This window comes from Biomphalaria glabrata, chromosome 8 (assembly GCF_947242115.1).
Source record: "Biomphalaria glabrata chromosome 8, xgBioGlab47.1, whole genome shotgun sequence".
In the NCBI taxonomy this organism is placed as follows: Eukaryota; Metazoa; Mollusca; class Gastropoda; family Planorbidae; genus Biomphalaria; species Biomphalaria glabrata.
This window is the reverse complement of record NC_074718.1, coordinates 26,919,580-26,936,555: the sequence shown is the minus strand read 5'-3', so window position 1 is coordinate 26,936,555 and position 16,976 is coordinate 26,919,580. Positions and strand designations below refer to the sequence as shown.

Below are 16,976 nucleotides of genomic sequence, written 5' to 3'. Positions count from 1 at the left end.
ATTAAACAAGAAAAACATTCAGCGAGAATAAGGGAACATTTCCTTTAGCCCGCCCTAATTCAGAAGAAACAAATCCTGGTTAGGCGAATGTATAAATCTATTAGACTTTATAACATTCCTATGATAGTCCATTAGATCTAAACTTAGAAGGTGCGCAAAATGTCAATGAACATTGATTTATTAAACTTTTAAAATAAATAAGACCATATATACGCGGAAATACCCGAAGACGTTCAAGATAAAATGTTTTCTAGTCCTCTAGCCAAATTAAAATTATTTTTTTTTATACCTTGAACAATTATGACGGTCAAACTAGAGTCGTTCCAGTGTGGCCATGAAAGCTAGTAATTCATTTCCTAACGATATACATCAAAGTCAATTTTCTAGGAAACTCCTTAGAGCCGAGAACCGTGTCCACCCACTAATTCCGAATGTACGACAGGAATACAAAATGTGACTTTATTTTTTTCCCTGACATCTCTTATTAGTTTTTGTTGAAAGATCTTGAAGTGACAACTTGCATGCTAAAAACAGTGCTGGTGAGTCTTTAAAACCTTATAATAAATAGAGATGAGAGTGAAATGATTATTATCATAAGTATACGAGAAAGAAGACAAACTTTAAATTCCATTTTCACGATTCCAATTTCGATAAATAAAAAAGAAAGAAAGAAAGAAATGTAAATAAAACAAAGACCGCATCACTACTACGGAGATACGAAACAGGATCACACAAAGGTTAGTGAGCCACACAATGACCTGCTGAAGACTGTCAAAAACACTAACTAAAACTTCAGGGCCATATCACAAAGCGGGAAGAAGACCATCCTTCAGGGAACAGTTCCAGGAAAAAAGGAAGAAGAGACAGACGGAGAAAGCGATGGTAGAACAACATCAAAGAATGGATTGGCTTGTCAGTGAAAGAGATTCTATTCAAGACAAAGGACAGAAGGCAAAGGAGAAAGACAGTCGACAGGTCATGTATGATACTCAATGGTCCCAAAGATTAACAGATAGGTGAAGGTCAATTAAATAATTAATAATAATAATAATACTAATAATAATACAATTCTATACACTATTATTCTGATTGCTTTGATGCGACTGTACCATCGTTCTGTGACTTATACGACATTGAACCAAGGCAAGTCAACGTAATGACAATAACAGTCAATAGATCCCACCTTTCTCTCAAGCTGTCCTGGCATGACGAGGAAGTCACATGGCCTGGTTGGTTTGGCGGGAAAGGAAAAGACAAGGGAGAGCATCACCGTCGTTACCACGAGAGTCTCGTCGGACTCGTTTTGGGGGCAAGCGACGGGGCGGGGAAAAAAAAAAGGGGGAAGCGAAGTCTTTCCGTGTTCACGGACAAAAAAAAACAAACACGTATTTGTGTGTGTGTGTGTGTGTCCCTGTCTGGGGGTCGAGGAGGCCTGGAATCACTCTTTTATTTCATTCTATTCTTTATATCTGTGGTATTATAGTGTAACATGACTGATACGGTCCAGTGTTAAGCCATTCATCATAAATAATGACATTACTGTCTTAATGAAAAGTGCTAAATCTTCTTCAGTAATTGGACGGAAATTAAATATTCATTAGTTCATGTGTAATTTGAAAATATAATTCTTAACGATTGTTAAATTCTTTCCAACAAACGCTATGGATATACATAATAGGAGATCTCTCCTTTGAATTGGTTTATTGGATCATAATTGGATGTACTGATGTCTTAATTGGATTCAACAAGGTAAGATAGTCTATAATAATAGTAATAAAAATGTTTTCTTCTCAAATCTTCCATTCTATAGGGCAGAAGATGTAAAGGTCATCTGTTTCCGTGACCCACGGTACCCATTAGAGTTGGGTGGACATAAGACGCGCCCTAAAGAAACTGAAATTAAAAATAACCACTATTCAAACCCTGGATCCTTGATTTGAAAGTCAAGTGCTTTACCATTTAGCCACCGCACCTCCAATAATTTTTTAAAAGTTTAAAAATATGAATGATATACAAAGATATGTTTTAGGACGACTGACCGCTGATATATTGGAGAAAGATGGGGGCGGCAGGGGCGATCGCCTCCCCCATTTGACCCCCATACCCGTGGTCCAGGGGAGGATATGTGGAACGTGTACACAAGTTGTGTAAATAGGCCTTAATTAGTTAATAATTTAAATACTGCGTGTTACTTGATTTTAAATGTGACCTCATTGAGACCTTTCCTTCGACTGCGCCCTTTCACTGTACTGCGAGCAAAAAAAAGTATTGTATTAGCTTCAGTGGCGGATCCGATGTGTGGACGGGGGCGGTACATGCTATCTCCTCTTCACACCCAATGTATTCTTTGGAGAAGGAAAGCCGCTCGTATTTTTGTGACGAAATAAGACAACGTGTGAAAAACAGTTAGAGCCTAAGTGTTTTATTTAATGTCACACTCGAATACAGGAAATCGGAGGACACATTCAAAAGTACCTCCTTTTGAAACAGCCTTAATATAACTTTTAATTTAGAAATAAATTGAACTCCAACTTGAAAGTATATGTATATATATATATATATATATATATATATATATATATATATATAGTGAGAGAGAGAGAGAGAGAGAGAGAGAGAGAGAGAGTTACTCATGAAAAGAATTTTAACCTAATCTATCTCACCACAAATGCACATCTCTTCTCTCCTCCAGCTCCTGGTGATCTCCCTTCAACATTAACGTCCGACCTTTTTATTTAATTACATTAGGCCAGACCACTTCGTGGTTGCATCAGAAGCTCTTCAGCTTACATTACCAAACCATCCGCTCTTCTTTCCTCGTGGTTACATCATAAACACGCACATACAAATTATATTCAGTCGCCGCCTTCATAATCGAAAAAGAAATTAATAGTTGGAAAATGGGGTGAAGGTGGTGTCTGATTTATCGTTTCCACTTTACCGCGACCCAATAGTTCCAGGATTCAGTTTTTCAGAATGTTCATTTGTTCAGGATCTCATTCTTCATGTGTCCATTAGTGGTATGACATCATTTCTCGAAGTGTCCATTTGTTCCTGGCTGTCACTCTGCATGCGGTGATCAAGCTTTAATTCCAATTGAAAGGTGTCCCATCCTGATCTTTGTCCGTCACAGTTTGCCGAAGTCTTCCTGTGTCTCCTTGTTGTGTCTCCTTGTTGTGTCTCCTTGTTGTGTCTCCTTGTTGTGTCTCCTTGTTGTGTCTCCTTGCTGTGTCTCCTTGCTCTGTCTCCTTGCTCTGTCTCCTTGCTGTGTCTCCTTGCTATGTCTCCTTGCTGTGTCTCCTTGCTGTGTCTCCTTGCTCTGTCTCCTTGCTGTGTCTCCTTGCTCTGTCTCCTTGCTGTGTCTACTTGCTGTGTCTACTTACTGTGTCTCCTTGCTGTGTCTCCTTGCTGTGTCTCCTTGCTGTGTCCGAGCTGCAGACCTCGGTCCAGAACTTCTTCTTTTAGTTCTTTAAACAACAGTCGAACTAAATGTTTCTTAGAAGAAAAGCCCTTGACGTTCTTATATCCCTTCCGTTGAGTCGCCAAAAAACCTCACTTCTGGACACCAGTGTTAAATATTTATGGCATGCAACACAACGACAAGGGAAATTGACAATGCCACAGGCTTAATACCCCATCAAATGCACAAACAAAAATGACAATCCGCCTTCGTTGTAGACAACTTTCTTCTCAGCTGCCATACCTATGCGGAAGTCAATCCTGTCTCTAAGTAATCCATCCTTGAGTTGCGCTGAATGGTGTAAAAGCGCCGATAGAGGGCAGGGCTACAAGAATATATATCTTATATAGTGCTAAGGTTTACTGGGTAAACTCCAACTTCTGGATCCACTAGTACGACTGAACCACAAGGTCCATCTAGGAGTTTGTGTATAACATACTTTTTTGTTTACATCACGTTATAATCATGGTCACTGTGTCAGAGTATGAGTATAACTAGTAGAAGTTGGTGAATTTGTAAGAGCACAATGCTATTATAGTGGACATTTTAGTGCACAGTCTTTGAACCAATACAAAGTTGTCATATCTAGACTCTCTATGTCCTGTCCGTGTAATGTACAAAGAGCAGCATTACGAGTTTGCCGAAGGCTTGATGAAAAAAAAAACATAAAATCGGCAATTTGTCCGTTGTATAAGGAAGTACATAGCAGCTTCCTACCATAAGATCTGGATTTCGTTTGTCAGTGCTTCGGGTTTTTGAAACTTAAAGAATTTGACATAGTTTGACGTCATTGATGTACATCGAAGTGTCCAGAAACAGGAACAAAAGCTAAGATACGTTAACAACAGTGGGAAGGTTCTTCAATAATTCTGTGATACCCAAACCTTGGCCCGCGGACCATATCCGGCAAGTGAAGCGGAGATTACATTGCATGATGAAGCCGTAATGGCTCAGTTCCTTGAAACTTTTGAGTTTGGCGGTGAAGGGTCTCGTAACATGCATGTCTGAAACTTATATGGCCATCGGGAAGTAAACGTTGGTACGCCACTGCTATAGGATTATATTTAGGCAGATCATGTAAAAGTGGTCCAGTTTTTGTGGGCATGTCTTCTGTATACTGTCCACATTTCTGGGGCATAGAGCAATGTAGGAAGGATGACAGCTCAATAGGACCCTAATTTTGTACTTTTGGTATTACCTTGTCTATTTGATACATACTGAATGTTAAATGGCAAGAAAAAAATAAAATATACCTGATACTGAAGTCCTTTGAAAAGCGGGCCTGCAAAACATCCACACAATCCTAACCCTATCGACAATCTATAAAGGGGACTAATTCATCATATTTACCACTTCAGTCAAATACTATTTCTTTCCCTCGTTTGAAATACCAAACAAAATAATTTTATTACAAATAGTTAATTAACTAATCAGTTAATTTTAAAATAGGTTTGATGGGTAAAATAGGTGTGATCAGTTAAAAGAAATATTTGTGCAAAATTTCAGCTTGATCCGAGATTGGGTCTCAGAGAAATAAAGTGTACAAACTTTTGGTCACTCAGACAGACAGGCAGACAGAGTGAATTGATATAAGCTTTGTAAAAATGAGTTGCTAAATGCAAATTATAATATTTTGAAAATTTTTTAAGGTCAAACGATCAAAAATAAGGTTTTCCCATTTGTGGTTAATTAGTTATTAATTTTTCTCCCGCAGTCTAGATTATACATACCTGAATATCTGAATATTATATAAATAACAAATGACAAGCAGGGAAAAAAATATTAACAGCAATTATTATTATTATATCTTTTATTAGCGCAACTTTCATGCTTATAGCATGCTCAGACCGCTTTTGGTCCAATCTCATTTGTGTTCCGGTGGTGGGAAGGGGGTATCTAGTTAGTTTTCCGTGCTGCCTTTAGGCGCTCAGTAAACTCTGCCCGAGTCGGGTGTCGAACCTCGAGCTCCCCTTCTAGGTAGCCAAGCCAAGTTCAAGCGCACTTAGCCTCTCGACCACGCTTCCCACCAATAAAAATGAGAAACACAAATAGGACTTATGGCGTGACATTTGGGATTGGAAAAGTCTTAGGGAAAGCAAAGTGAATTAGTAAAAACAAGCTTACAAAAGACAGTTTTTTGTGGAAACACAAACTCAAAATCAGCCCCCAAAGTGGTCCACCCAGGCAGGCTTCAATATTTTCAGAAAGAACATCCGAATGAAATTCTATCAAAGACAAATGAGAGATAAGAATGGAGAAAGAAGGTTAACAGATCTTGTGTAGTGTCCCAACGGTCCAGCAGATCAAAGGATAGGTGAAAGTGAATGTAAAGTTAGTTGTGAACCTGGCCTAACTAGTTCCCCTTTCAGACCTTGTGGTCTATAGGGCAGATGATGTAAAGTTAATCTGTTTTTGTGGCTTACGGTTAACGAGGGTGTCATGTAGCCATCACAACGACCAACCGCCTTTACTTTTCCCCAACTAATGTCAGGTACCCATTAGAGCTGAGTGGACGCCCAAAGATTCCAGAGTTAGAAATCCCATTCTTCACCAGGATTCGAGCCCGAGACCCGGTTCGGAAGCCAAGCGCTTTACCGCTCAGCCACCGCACCTCCCCTGGCATATCTGATATCTTATAATTGATCTAATTGTTTTGAAAAAATGTTCAATCTCTTATTTGAATCCTCACAATAATAGTTTTGCAAAATTAAAAAAAAAAAGAAAATGAAGTTGACAAGATTACTATTCGTTTTAAATTAGGTCTAACTTATAATGCATACTAATTAGCCTTTTCTCTTAAAAAAACTGCTTGCATAACTGATTTTAAAAATTAGATTTTTCGCTTTCAGAAAAAAAAAAGTAGTCGTTGCATCAGAACTTTGAATGGTCTAAAATATTGTGATGTCGGATTTTCAATATCTTTTCTAGTTTACGAGATCTAAACGGGACGGACGGACAGACGGACAGACATTTCGCACAAAACTAATAGCGTCTTTCCCCCTTTCGGGGGCCGCTAAAAAAAGAGAAAAAAATCTGGGCACTAGCTTTCGCTTTATTTCTTTGTTCTTCAAGTTTCAGAATAAAAGATTGTTACATCCCAGTCCAAACTGCAGAACTGAAGACAATGTCAGCGGTCATGGTTGGGCATGGTTTGAGCTCGTACTATCTGACTGAAGGGCATACTACACGTCCAGCCTTTCTGACCAGGCAACTGTATTTATTATCAGTCCTACAGATTCTGTTGAAAATGCTTATTATTATCATTAGAATTAGTTTTCTTATGCTTATTATTAATTTATCACTAGACTTTCTTTTCTCAATCTAGATTTTTTCTTTATATATGGGAAATAATTTTGAGAAAAAACCAACAACCCAGGTCAGCTTCTGATTGTTAAGTAATCCCCTGACATGTGTTATTTGATCCCCCAGCACTGTCTCTGGTGGATGGACTTATCTGTCATCGTGTCTTATCGAGTAGCGCATCTAATGGGATCTGCTCAGCTAGGTCACCTTGATAATGACGTCATAGAGGGTGGACGAATAATGGTGTTGATTGAAGTATCGATACGAGGATGCCCCATCATTACTTGGGGTATCGATAGAATGATGTCAACCCAAGTACCGACTTGGGGGATCTGATGTTAACACGGTGACAATTGAAAAAAAAAATCTTCAATCCATACTTTTTTTCGATGAATTTTATGGCCCCAAGAGGGTAATTAATGTATTCTTAAAGGAAGGGGGTCCCCTAAACTAATATTCATTTGCAATATATTACATACTTCACAAAATACAACATTGTTTTTATTACAAAGCTTATATCATTTCTGTCTGTCTCTCTGTTTGTCTGTCTGGTAAAAACAAGGTACTTCTCTCACATCCATTCTCGGATCAAGATGAAACTTTACACAATTATTTATTGTGCCTAACAAAACAAGAATACATTAAAAACAAAACAACAATTAGTCATTTATTAATTGGTAATTACAACAAGGGACATTAATCTTTCAGTATTCAGATATACGGATAAGTATGTTGTGTTTTGTCCCGTTAAGACAAAAATAACTATTTAGTGCACATAATAAAAACAAATTAATAAATAAAAAAATTAACTTATTAGTACATTAATCGTTGATAATTAATTATTTCGTTTGATAAAGAAAAACGAAAATAACTTTTTCATATTTCGAATAGCGATATCTAGTTATAAATGTGCAGTTCCTCCCACTTACGAGAAAGAGAGAGATAGAAAGAAACACATCAAACAAGAGAAAAAGAGAGAGATTGAGAAATAAAGAGAGAAAAACTGGGGAGTAATTTCTATAATACAAAGAAAGAGAGACAGCAACACAAAGAGAGTGACAGAAAAAAAGACATAAAAGACAAACGTAAAGAACAAGAGACAAAGAAACGTGAAGACTAAAGACATTAAATAAAATATTACAATAAGCAGAATCGAGAAACTGATAGTCACTTAATCTGGGCCGAAAAAAAAAGAATGAAATTCAAGTTACTAAAAAGACAGAGACAGATAAGAGCAGTGATAGGCTGAATATCTATCCATCAACAGCATTGGAAGTGATACGGAGAGTGATGAAGGCATAATGAATGACTTGTGGGTTTCTTGAGAGAGAGAGAGAGAGAGAGAGAGAGAGAGAGAGAGAGGAAGAGATAGAGAAAGAAAGAAAGAGAAAAAGAGAAAAAGAGAGAGATAGAATGAGAGAGAGAGAGAGAGACAGAAAGAGAGAGAGATAAAGAAAGAAAGAGAGAAAGAAAAGACACATATCGACTACGATAAAAGAAAATGTCCAGAGACAACACAACAGAATACTTACTGTTAGAACGAATCAAATCCATGACTTTATTCAGTAGTGAAAGGAAACTTTAGAACATTACCGTGGTTTCTTTCTTGTTCTAATACATCTTGTAAGTCCTATGGATGTAATATGATACATTTCTCATAATTCCAAAACTTAAATTATTTTTCACAAATAATTCTTTTATTTTACCCGGGCATACATTATAAAGTTCAATTGTCTATTAAAGAAATAATGAAATTTAAAATTATTTAGTTGTAATGATACGCCAGTTGTTATTCAAAAGTAAAGTAGCAATTATACATAAAACACTGAACCATAATCTTCAAATACAAAAACAAAATTTAATAAAATACTCTGAAAGACACAAAGATAAATATGGCATTCCCGTCCCATATGCTAGGACAAATTTGTACAAATATTCCTAATGCTATTTGAGGGTGGAATGGGTTGCCTGAGCTAGCTAGGAAAACCAGTGACTTGGCAGAATTTAAGTCATTGGTTAATATGCATGACTAAATGCATGACGCGTAGGACGTAATCATCTTCTTTTTTAAAGTAACGTCTGTATTAAATAAGATAAGAAGATACTCGGATGAAAATCAATTAAGAAAATAATTTCATTTTTCTTGCTTAAATAAAAAAAAGCCGCTTATACAAAGTAGACATGTAGATCTTTTGTAAGACACGTTCAAAGTAAGCTCCCCTTGCAGACCTGTTAAGGTCGTGTCTTTGGCCAACGGCTTACGAGCAGCAGAGCGACCAACCACTTTTACTTTCCCCAACTCAGGACGCCCTAAACATCCCAAAATTGAAAATCCCAGTCTTCACCAAGTTTCGAACCCAGGACCCCATATTCGGAAGATTTTATTCTGTGCGTTTCCATTGGCTACGAACACTCGCCATAGTTATGTGATACAACCCTCTCAGCATCGTCCCAGTCCTAGTCTTTCGGCCACGTTGACCTTCCGTGTTCTTCTGCTTTAAGACGTTTCTAATTGTACCAGGGTCGGATGTACACTAGATCATACCCTAAGCTATTGGATATATGGAGCCTCTTGTAATCAACGTTAGGCAATTTCTTTCATTTTTTCCCCTTAAAAATGATTTAAAATATCCCTTGAACGATGTTCGGTCACCCCAAGCAAGTGGAGGCCCTACACTGCTCTAGCTTATGTTCCCTAAAGGTCAATTCAGCACTAAGTTTGTGCCCAATCATGGGAACTTCCATTACTTATATTTAACTCAATTTTAGGAGCAGCATTTTTTTTATTGCCTTATTTCCAATTATTAAATAGTGAAAGTAGGTAATATGTACACTGTCACGTGGTGTGTGCGTCAAGGCGACACAGAAATGTAAACATAAAGTGTTTTTTTAACAATTTGTCTTCTAAATTTCCATTGGTGCAAAGTGGTATTTTTTTTTATCTAAGGGGAGATCATTTGTGCCTGAAAATGTGATAACATTCTTCTGGGTTAGGATGTACCTATAAAAAAGGGAGACAAGTTAATACCAGTATCCAAAATCAGTTTATTGAGTCACTAAATTTCAAGCTCCGCGATTAGTCTTCTATTATTATTAAAATAAAGAGTAAGAACTCCGTCCTTAAAACTATGTGTATCAATAATGTACAAGTTATTAAGTTATTTCCCTTATTCGATATCTAACAAAATTATTAGTTATCAATAATTATTTGACTAATTAAGTATTTATGTTTATTGATTCATGTTTTGTTAGCCACACAAGATTCGTCAACCTTTTACCTCCATTCTTCTCTGTCATTTGTCTTTGATAGAATTTCATTCTGATGTTCATTCTGAAAATATTGAAACCTGCCTTTTTTACCTTCCTGGGTGGACCACTTCAAAGGGCCGATTTTGAGTTTGTGTCTCTACACAGACTGTCTATGTAACCTTGTTTAAAATATTTTTTTTCCAGATAAAGATACTTCGAAATCACATAATAGCAAGTTAAAATGGATCTTTGAATTAAACGCCCGATCCTCTCTCTCTCTCTCTTTCTCTCTCTCGCGTGCTCTTTCTAACACACACATACACACACAATAGAGAAACACTCAGACTTGATTTAGGAGTAGAATTAAAGGAACAGAAATGTAATATCACCAGAACTTGACATTTGTTATAGATTGTCAAGAAATCGAACATTTCCTGAAAGATTGGTTAATAATCTAAAACGTTATTACAGCCCATGAGTAGTAATCAGCAGAAGAGTTCAAACATTCATTCCGATATTCAGTTTTTGTCACAGAATCAAACTTTTTTTTTTATATATAAATAATCTTCAAATACAAAAACAAAATTTAATAAAATACTCTGAAAGACACAAAGATAAATATAGCAGTCCCGTCCCATATGCTAGGACAAATTTGTACAAATATTCCTAATGCTATTTGAGGGTGGAATGGGTTGCCTGAGCTAGCTAGGAAAACCAGTGACTTGGCAGAATTTAAGTCATTGGTTAATATGCATGACTAAATGCATGACGCGTAGGACGTAATCATCTTCTTTTTTAAAGTAACGTCTGTATTAAATAAGATAAGAAGATACTCGGATGAAAATCAATTAAGAAAATAATTTCATTTTTCTTGCTTAAATAAAAAAAGCCGCTTATACAAAGTAGACATGTAGATCTTTTGTAAGACACGTTCAAAGTAAGCTCCCCTTGCAGACCTGTTAAGGTCGTGTCTTTGGCCAACGGCTTACGAGCAGCAGAGCGACCAACCACTTTTACTTTCCCCAACTCAGGACGCCCTAAACATCCCAAAATTGAAAATCCCAGTCTTCACCAAGTTTCGAACCCAGGACCCCATATTCGGAAGATTTTATTCTGTGCGTTTCCATTGGCCACGAACACTCGCCATAGTTATGTGATACAACCCTCTCAGCATCGCCCCAGTCCTAGTCTTTCGGCCACGTTGACCTTCCGTGTTCTTCTGCTTTAAGACGTTTCTAATTGTACCAGGGTCGGATGTACACTAGATCATACCCTAAGCTATTGGATATATGGAGCCTCTTGTAATCAACGTTAGGCAATTTCTTTCATTTTTTCCCCTTAAAAATGATTTAAAATATCCCTTGAACGATGTTCGGTCACCCCAAGCAAGTGGAGGCCCTACACTGCTCTAGCTTATGTTCCCTAAAGGTCAATTCAGCACTAAGTTTGTGCCCAATCATGGGAACTTCCATTACTTATATTTAACTCAATTTTAGGAGCAGCATTTTTTTTATTGCCTTATTTCCAATTATTAAATAGTGAAAGTAGGTAATATGTACACTGTCACGTGGTGTGTGCGTCAAGGCGACACAGAAATGTAAACATAAAGTGTTTTTTTAACAATTTGTCTTCTAAATTTCCATTGGTGCAAAGTGGTATTTTTTTTTTTCTAAGGGGAGATCATTTGTGCCTGAAAATGTGATAACATTCTTCTGGGTTAGGATGTACCTATAAAAAAGGGAGACAAGTTAATACCAGTATCCAAAATCAGTTTATTGAGTCACTAAATTTCAAGCTCCGCGATTAGTCTTCTATTATTATTAAAATAAAGAGTAAGAACTCCGTCCTTAAAACTATGTGTATCAATAATGTACAAGTTATTAAGTTATTTCCCTTATTCGATATCTAACAAAATTATTAGTTATCAATAATTATTTGACTAATTAAGTATTTATGTTTATTGATTCATGTTTTGTTAGCCACACAAGATTCGTCAACCTTTTACCTCCATTCTTCTCTGTCATTTGTCTTTGATAGAATTTCATTCTGATGTTCATTCTGAAAATATTGAAACCTGCCTTTTTTACCTTCCTGGGTGGACCACTTCAAAGGGCCGATTTTGAGTTTGTGTCTCTACACAGACTGTCTATGTAACCTTGTTTAAAATATTTTTTTTCCAGATAAAGATACTTCGAAATCACATAATAGCAAGTTAAAATGGATCTTTGAATTAAACGCCCGATCCTCTCTCTCTCTCTCTTTCTCTCTCTCGCGTGCTCTTTCTAACACACACATACACACACAATAGAGAAACACTCAGACTTGATTTAGGAGTAGAATTAAAGGAACAGAAATGTAATATCACCAGAACTTGACATTTGTTATAGATTGTCAAGAAATCGAACATTTCCTGAAAGATTGGTTAATAATCTAAAACGTTATTACAGCCCATGAGTAGTAATCAGCAGAAGAGTTCAAACATTCATTCCGATATTCAGTTTTTGTCACAGAATCAAACTTTTTTTTTTATATATAAATAATCTTCAAATACAAAAACAAAATTTAATAAAATACTCTGAAAGACACAAAGATAAATATAGCAGTCCCGTCCCATATGCTAGGACAAATTTGTACAAATATTCCTAATGCTATTTGAGGGTGGAATGGGTTGCCTGAGCTAGCTAGGAAAACCAGTGACTTGGCAGAATTTAAGTCATTGGTTAATATGCATGACTAAATGCATGACGCGTAGGACGTAATCATCTTCTTTTTTAAAGTAACGTCTGTATTAAATAAGATAAGAAGATACTCGGATGAAAATCAATTAAGAAAATAATTTCATTTTTCTTGCTTAAATAAAAAAAGCCGCTTATACAAAGTAGACATGTAGATCTTTTGTAAGACACGTTCAAAGTAAGCTCCCCTTGCAGACCTGTTAAGGTCGTGTCTTTGGCCAACGGCTTACGAGCAGCAGAGCGACCAACCACTTTTACTTTCCCCAACTCAGGACGCCCTAAACATCCCAAAATTGAAAATCCCAGTCTTCACCAAGTTTCGAACCCAGGACCCCATATTCGGAAGATTTTATTCTGTGCGTTTCCATTGGCCACGAACACTCGCCATAGTTATGTGATACAACCCTCTCAGCATCGTCCCAGTCCTAGTCTTTCGGCCACGTTGACCTTCCGTGTTCTTCTGCTTTAAGACGTTTCTAATTGTACCAGGGTCGGATGTACACTAGATCATACCCTAAGCTATTGGATATATGGAGCCTCTTGTAATCAACGTTAGGCAATTTCTTTCATTTTTTCCCCTTAAAAATGATTTAAAATATCCCTTGAACGATGTTCGGTCACCCCAAGCAAGTGGAGGCCCTACACTGCTCTAGCTTATGTTCCCTAAAGGTCAATTCAGCACTAAGTTTGTGCCCAATCATGGGAACTTCCATTACTTATATTTAACTCAATTTTAGGAGCAGCATTTTTTTTATTGCCTTATTTCCAATTATTAAATAGTGAAAGTAGGTAATATGTACACTGTCACGTGGTGTGTGCGTCAAGGCGACACAGAAATGTAAACATAAAGTGTTTTTTTAACAATTTGTCTTCTAAATTTCCATTGGTGCAAAGTGGTATTTTTTTTTTTCTAAGGGGAGATCATTTGTGCCTGAAAATGTGATAACATTCTTCTGGGTTAGGATGTACCTATAAAAAAGGGAGACAAGTTAATACCAGTATCCAAAATCAGTTTATTGAGTCACTAAATTTCAAGCTCCGCGATTAGTCTTCTATTATTATTAAAATAAAGAGTAAGAACTCCGTCCTTAAAACTATGTGTATCAATAATGTACAAGTTATTAAGTTATTTCCCTTATTCGATATCTAACAAAATTATTAGTTATCAATAATTATTTGACTAATTAAGTATTTATGTTTATTGATTCATGTTTTGTTAGCCACACAAGATTCGTCAACCTTTTACCTCCATTCTTCTCTGTCATTTGTCTTTGATAGAATTTCATTCTGATGTTCATTCTGAAAATATTGAAACCTGCCTTTTTTACCTTCCTGGGTGGACCACTTCAAAGGGCCGATTTTGAGTTTGTGTCTCTACACAGACTGTCTATGTAACCTTGTTTAAAATATTTTTTTTCCAGATAAAGATACTTCGAAATCACATAATAGCAAGTTAAAATGGATCTTTGAATTAAACGCCCGATCCTCTCTCTCTCTCTCTCTTTCTCTCTCTCGCGTGCTCTTTCTAACACACACATACACACACAATAGAGAAACACTCAGACTTGATTTAGGAGTAGAATTAAAGGAACAGAAATGTAATATCACCAGAACTTGACATTTGTTATAGATTGTCAAGAAATCGAACATTTCCTGAAAGATTGGTTAATAATCAAAAACGTTATTACAGCCCATGAATAGTAATCAGCAGAAGAGTTCAAACATTCATTCCGATATTCAGTTTTTGTCACAGAATCAAACTTTTTTTTTCATATAAATAAACTTTATGTGTTAGAGTTTTAGATTCAAACATTTAATGATATAGTTAGACATTTGTCATACAATCAAATACTATCAAACATTTCTTCCTAGAATTAAACATTTTGTCGTAGGGCCAACACTTTTCTTATTGAATCCAACATTCCTCGTACACTCGTTTTCTTGGATTAAAATCAGAAATAGGTTGAAGCATTAGAAACACTGCCATACAATTAGAAATAGGTTGAAGCATTAGAAACACTGCCATAAAATTAGAAATAGGTTGAAGCATTAGAAACACTGCCATACAATTAGAAATAGGTTGAAGCATTAGAAACACTGCCATACAATTAGAAATAGGTTGAAGCATTAGAAACACTGCCATAAAATTAGAAATTATATCAGGCATGGACATTATGTCAAAGAATTAGGTCGAATATCAGAACCCGCTTACAAATATCGACATTACTTCACAGCTCGCAATGGACAGGGTCACAACTCGCATTTTGGTTACATCCGAAAAGAGCGGTCGACGTTGTGTTCAAGCCGACGACTAGCCATCGGTCAGTGCCAGTTCTAAGACTTAGAGCCCTGGAACTAACTCCAGTGGTCCACTCGGTATACAGAGACCTTCAAGGCCCAAGCATTATCCTATTTTTTTAAGAGACTGTGGAAGGGAGGCAATACAAACAAGAACCATTGATTGAATTTATTGAACAACTTTACCATTTCCCACGTCCACCTTGTCCAAATATTTCTTAGGTCACTGTCCAAACATTTGTGTCGCCCCTGCTCCCCTATGGTCAGACTGTTTAATATTTAGAGAAAAGGTCTACTGATCACAGCCACGGTATTAGGTTAGTCTAGTTAATGAAGGAGCATCCTGCACCAGCCATGGTCGATTATTGTCGACGTTTCATGATGGTGACTGTTTGAATAAACATTTCTAGGCCCAAGAAAACACGGACAACAAAAGTCACTCATATTGAATTTAAGTTTAGATCGCCCATGTTTTATACAAAGCTAGACCACTCGTGTTTGATATAAAACTAGATCACACATGCTTGATAGAAATCTAGATGCCTTATGGTGTTGATACAAGTCTGAATTCCTCATTTCAATACATAGCAATATTACTCATTTTTTTATACTAACTTAATCGTTCATGTTAAATAGAAATCTAGATTTCTCATGTCCTTCTTCTTCTTAGTTCTCATTGTACATGTCGGAGGGTTCCGATCAGTAATCCTAGATCTGAGACGAACTGCGCAGTGGTTTCCAGATCAGGCAGTTCTCCGTATAGTTTTTACTCTATAGGAAGATTTTGGGGCAAGAGTCTTGCTCGGGCCACTTAATATACTATGAAGCTTTGAAGGACATGGTCAGCTTTCTCTAGTGATGCTCCACAAGGGCAGGTTTCTTTCGTCCCGACGTTAAGCTTCCGGAACATATGTTGTCTCATTCTGTTGTGTCCGGTTCTGAGTTGGAAATTATGCGTTGGTCATGTCAAGATCTTATCTTATATAATACAGACGTTACTTCAAAAAAGAAGATGATTACGTCCTACGCGTCATGCATTTAGTCATGCATATTAACCAATGACTTAAATTCTGCCAAGTCACTGGTTAAGATAGCTTATAACATTTCTCATGTTGATACCAATCTAAATCCCTTTTTTCGACACAAATATAGATCACTCAGGTTTGACACTATTTGCCTAACTTAATACAAAGCTTAATCACTTTTGATACGGAAGTAGATCGATATGTCATGCTTACTAAAAAAGCTACATCAGTCATGTTTAAGACAAGCCTGCTTACGAAGTTTCTTATTGTTATTCACTTCCAGTCCGGTGATGAATGAAGAATTCAGTATATCACTTCACTTTAATCTTTAAAAAAACGTCAATATTTCATTTCGATGCGACATCAAAGGACGAACCGCACGCATTAACCTCTGTTGGTCTTGCAATGATGAACTATATAAACTTTTTCAAAGACATTCTGATCACACTATTGACACTGGACATTAAAGAATATATCGTTTCCTAACTGGAACATTTTTTTTGCATTCCATCAGAAAATTTTTGCAGTTGGACTAGTATGATAATCTAATAAAAAAAAAGCTTCGGTGAAAGAAAAGAAATAATAAAACTAAAATATAAAATTCTTGGTCCTGACCACTTAAACATAATCACTTATTCTACCCCTTGCCGATAAAATACGAACATTTAACCTATTTTTTATAACAACTCTCTTGTTTGGCTATCCAAACAAAGTTTACATTACCTCACTCTGTCTAGTACAAATATTTTACACAATATTTCACCCACTTCCCATTCTAGGATAAAATTTAAACTTTGCTAGACTTGTCATTGTTGAAGACATTATATGATTCAGTCAACAACATTAACCAATCAGTTAATTAAGTTGTGCTAATCCATATTTTTTATATAGAAAAAGGGCGACAAA

At 36.4% G+C, this 16,976-nt stretch overlaps 1 protein-coding gene across 3 annotated transcripts in view; it reads left to right on the top strand.

Moving 5' to 3' along the window:
• The first annotated feature begins 1,359 nt into the window (after positions 1-1,359).
• LOC106059000 (cholecystokinin receptor type A-like) overlaps positions 1,360-16,976 on the top strand; it is a 209,728-nt gene continuing 194,111 nt past the window's right edge. For all 3 annotated transcript variants that reach the window (XM_056037632.1, XM_056037633.1, XM_056037631.1), the window contains exon 1: positions 1,360-1,749. The gene's annotated coding sequence lies outside the window, so the exon portion shown is untranslated. The remainder of the gene's footprint in view (positions 1,750-16,976) is intronic.